Here is a 5,062-nt window from a genome sequence, read left to right as displayed (position 1 = left end):
AAGAGCAAGATGGAGAGCTCGCGCATCAGCTCACAGAAAACGAGAACAATCCCTATTCAAATTTTTACAATCCAAGGTGGACAGAGCATCCTACTTCTATGTGGGTAAGCAATCCAAACGCTTTTTCAACATCCTAGTGTGCCACATAAACCTTCGGAGGAGGACTAGATTGCTAAGTTGGTAGAGTCCATTAGGTTGTATATGTAAAGAAGCACCCAAAAGATGCATAATATAATAAATTCAATTGACAATTTGGTGTAGCAAATTGGGCAGCTCATATATCAATTGGTAGAACAAGAAAACGATTCCAATTCAAAAAATTTCCCTAATCAACCAATTGCAAACCCGCAAGGTTCAAAGGAATGCTGATGGTTCAAACATTAAGATAGGGAATAATGATACTAGGATGGAAGATGCTGAAATTGATGAGCCACCAACCAGTGACTCATGCCCAATGGAGGAAATAACACACGCTGATTCTGAAATTCCCACATAACCAATTACTACCCAAGTTTATATGTCACACATACCCTATGCAGAGGTTATCTCCCACGATCAGACTTTGAACACTCTGACCACCTTGGATACAAGGTAGGTTACTGATAAGAATTTTAGCTGCTATAACAGATAGTGCACCTGTATAGACCATCAAACTTGAAGAAATTCAAGATGAGTCCTACTAGCAAGCTAAGATTTACATGAAAAGAAAAAGAAGAAAAAGCTTAATGACAACCAAATTCTTTGTCAAGAAATTTTGCCAGTGCAGAGGTTGTGGGTACTAAATACAAGATTGAAGTCAATTCGACGGAGACATAAGCCTCACTGGAAACAACCCAATTTGATTTCAAAGATTCAAAGATTCATTCTCATAGAAGGGTTGGTATGAAGTATTCACCAACTGAACTTAAATGCACAGTTAATAAACATCGACTCACACCGTACATACTGTTGCCCTATGATGCTGCTAAGGAGTGGTTGATTATAAAAGAACAAGTGATGTGATGATTGACCACCATTAGGATATTTAGAAAGATAATTTGATGCAATTTTAGTCGGAAGGTTCAAATTGGCAATGGCTTCTTGTGGTTAATAACACCACATCTTAAGGGTTGCATGGTTTTCAAAGGGTTTTTGTAAAGCTTAATGAGTTTTTCATGTTCATATTCATTCCGAACATTCGGAAGGGTTCATGTTTGATATACGTTCTAGGTTGGAGGTCCAAGTAGAACATACTTTAGGAAAACCTAACCTTCAAAATATGTGATTGGGAGAAATATGTAAAATTGTTAAGGTGTCGGTGGAACCCTATTGCTTTTATAAATTGATTTTTAAAAACGGTTTTATTTTGTTTTCCTTACTTTGTCGATTTATTTAATTGTTTTTATTTTAAATTCGTTTTTAATATTTTAAGTCATAAAAAACTTATTCTAAACTTTGTTTTCAAAGAATTAATTAAGAATTGATTTATACATATATTGTTTTAAATAATCCCTATACGACCTTACTCCGTTTATACTACAATTACTTTATTCTCTTACAAGTGTTTTTATCCCTAGCTTTCAGGCTAACGCTTTCCCCAATTGCAACATCATCATTATGCAAGTGAGAATACCCTCCCAAACTATAACATCAGCCTCAATGGGCATATTCTGTACAATCTGAACAACATCGTCCAACTGCCTGACTCTACCTAAGAGATTAATACTACTAGAAAATATCATTTTGCCAACAAATTTTAAACTGACAAAGAAAATATTTATTGGCACAAGAGTCTTGTCCCGACGAAATATTCGAATTATTGGCTAGAAACTAATAGATTTAAGCCGACAAATAATTTGTCATAAAAAGTAGGTTTACTCGAAGAAACATCTATTAGTTGAGAATATTGTCGGCACATTTTATCAAAAAAAGGGGGGACGTTTCCCTCTCTTAAAAGTTAATTTTTTGCAAGTACTGGGAAAACGAAAAAAGATAAAATTGTTCCTTTTTTAGAGCTTATCAGCTATCGCACCCTAATGAAAAAAAAATAAAAAAATGTTGCCGTACCCTAGATTTGGATCCCATTGCTATCTCCCTTCTTAGTTGCTCTTCTTGGATTGACCATCTTGGCAACGATTCTCGTCTACCACCATGTCAGCTGCTCTCCGTTGCTGGTGCAGTTTCGCTATTGGTTCTTTATACGATTCTCTCTCCTATTATAAACCCAGATCCAAACCCAGTTGCCGACACCCAGATCGTTGTAAGTCTATAGCCTTTCTCTTGTTTGAAATTTCAATTCTCAAGGTTCGATCCATCTATATTCGCTTAATCTGTAACTTGGAGTTTGTTTATTTTTTTATTTTCTGGTCAATAGATGCTTTCAGGGGAACCTCAGCAGAGGAAATGCTCTTCCTTTTATCTCTCTCTGCGATCTCTAGGTATTCTCTCAATTCCTTTCTCAATTGATGCTATAGTATTTGAAATTGTTAGATTTTGGGGTTGGGTATATGGATTTTAGAGATTTTGGTTGTGGTTTGGGTTCTTAACTTATTTTGTTTTACATAGATGGGCGTGACTGTGGTTTAAGTTTTGTTTGATTCCCTGCACATTGCAAAATTCTGGTACTATTTTGGGGGTTTCGGTGTGCAAGTCCATTGTTTGGCTTATATGTGGTTTTATATAAACTAAAATAGGTGCAAGTCTAGTGTTCCTTCTTTCGAAAGATTTCTAATAGCTTGGTTTGACAAGTGCAAGTCCATATTAACTTAGTCTTGTCTTCATCGAAATTATAATAATAATAATACTATTAAATTAGTCTTGTTATTTTTATTCCAGGTGAGTGTGCTTGAAGTTAATGTAGTTGCACTTGCTTATGAGGCTGGTGATGATGAATTTTATCTCAAGTATTTTGTATAACTTGACCCTCTGTTATGTTTTCTCGTGGGTTGCTAACTTGTGTTACTCTCCCATTCAGCCGATGCCAAGAATATATTGTATATTTTTGTCCCTCTATTGTGCAGAACACAACGAGCAAGGAGCTTTGTACATGTAAGTTTGATTGTGCTGGGAATATATTGTATATTTTGCTTTCTCTGCCTTGTGTTTATTCTAATACATGGACGAACAGTTTGATTATGTCTATATTAGACATGAACAAGGAGCATTGTGTAAGCAATTTTGAATCCCCAATAAGTTACAACTGTCGTCATTAATACAATTTGATCAAGTTGTGAGAAATTTTTTAAGTTTGAGGATTTTCTTTGTTTTCTTGAGGGCTTCTAATTAATCCCAAAGTTGATTTTTTTTTTAATTATTATTGTGTAACTTATTGTACCTTCTTTCATTCATTTTGATTTGCATCTTATTAAGAGACTAAAGAGTACCTCTCAAGTGGTAGGTGGTTTGAGATGTTGATTGCAAGGTTTGGAAGAACCGTTGTCTTGGCCTCTTAAGAATATATGTATGGTAAATGCTTCTGCTTAATCGAACTTACCATATGCTTGATTACATGAGTACATGCTTTATCATCCAAGATGCAAGTGAAATTCAAGTCTTGATTCAAGTCTGAGTATCTGCTTGATTACGTGGTTACATGCTTTCTTGTTGACAAATTGGTTAAGTTTTCATTGTTTAGTGTAACTATGGTGTTATTGCAGCCCATCCCCATTTTTAACAGATTGTGTGTTAAAGTATCTTCAATTGAATGTGTCTTTTTCATGATGTAGTGTGAATCAGTGCAACTCCATAATGTTATTACTTATAGAAAGATTCCTAGCTACAATTTGATTGTTTCGGTTTAAAGGATGCTCTTTCTTATACATAATAATTACCATTTGTATTTTTTTTGCAGGATATTATTGCGATGATATTGCTAAACCGATACTGATGAATGAGAGTAGGATAGGATTATTGTATAATATAATACTTTATATAACCACTGGGCATATGCATATCACTAATCAAAGCAGCATTATTAGAAATTATTTTTTGTGTTTTCAAGCATTTTTTTTATAAATTAAAATTCTCCCGACAAAGCTAATTTTGTCGGTAGAGTAAGGCAGTGCCAACAAAATATCTTTTCCGACGAACATATCTTGTTGGCAAAACGGTGCATTTTGTAGGCTTAAAAATCATTTTCCGACATAATTTTTTGTTGGGGTTTAAGAATGCTGATGAAATATGTTGTCGGGAAAGAACCACTTCATAGCCAACAAAATGTTGAATTTTGTCGGCTAGAGTCTTGCACGACATGCTTTGCGCACCAAAATGGCTTACAAATTTTTTCGTCGGGAAAGAGTTTTTACCGACAAATTTTGACTTTTTCCTACAAATTCAATGTGTCGGTAAAGTCAAAATTTCTAGTAATCCGTAGTGCTGAATCCTAGGGATGATTTTGTACTTCTCCTGTATGAGTTCAAACACAACTTGCCCCCATTAACTAGACCTCCATGACTACAAGCACTCAGCAATTCTAAGAAAGTGATTTCATCAGGTTCAGTTTCTTTCCTTCTCATGTCAAGAAAAATTTCCAGAGCTTGATGACCAAGCCCGTGCATTGCAAGGCCGGAGATCATGCATACAGTTTCATTCCCCGGTGTTTTTATAATGAGATACATGTTTAAAGACATGATAGGCATTTTCTATATGCCCACATTTCGCATACATGTCTATAAGAGCCGAAGCAATAAACCCAGAACTCAGCTTAGGCCCCGTTTGGGATTGAGGTGATTTTAAAAAAAGCCACTGTGAAAAAAAGCTGAGGGTCATTTTTGTGTTTGGTAAACTGAAAAAAAAGGGCTTATTTTGGAAGCTGCTGTGAGAATAAGCTGAAAATCAAAGGAAAAGCTGAAGCTGCTATTTGCTACTTTGAAAAAAAGCCAGTTTTTTCAAAGCACACGGAGCTACAGTGCTCCTTTAATGAAAAGACACACTATCATCCTGCTTTTTTTTCCAAAAGCACTTTCACAAAAAAGTTTACCAAACACTCTACTGGCTTTATTTCACAGCCGCTTATTCTCACAGCACAGCCGCTTATTCTCACAGCAGCTTTTTTTCAAAGCACAGCAATACCAAACCAGCCCTT

General features: G+C 35.4%; 1 long non-coding RNA gene across 1 annotated transcript; it reads left to right on the top strand.

Annotated features, from left to right (window-relative positions):
* The first annotated feature begins 1,945 nt into the window (after positions 1-1,945).
* LOC126616718 (uncharacterized) lies at positions 1,946-3,959 on the top strand. Its single transcript, XR_007621241.1, has 5 exons — positions 1,946-2,239; positions 2,354-2,417; positions 2,954-3,027; positions 3,349-3,444; positions 3,830-3,959. It is a non-coding gene; the product is annotated as an uncharacterized LOC126616718 (long non-coding RNA).
* Positions 3,960-5,062: the final 1,103 nt, after the last annotated feature.

Source organism: Malus sylvestris, chromosome 3 (genome assembly GCF_916048215.2).
Source record: "Malus sylvestris chromosome 3, drMalSylv7.2, whole genome shotgun sequence".
Classification (NCBI taxonomy): Eukaryota; Viridiplantae; Streptophyta; class Magnoliopsida; order Rosales; family Rosaceae; genus Malus; species Malus sylvestris.
The sequence above is the reverse complement of the archived record's forward strand: the minus strand, read 5'-3'. Positions and strand labels throughout refer to the sequence as shown.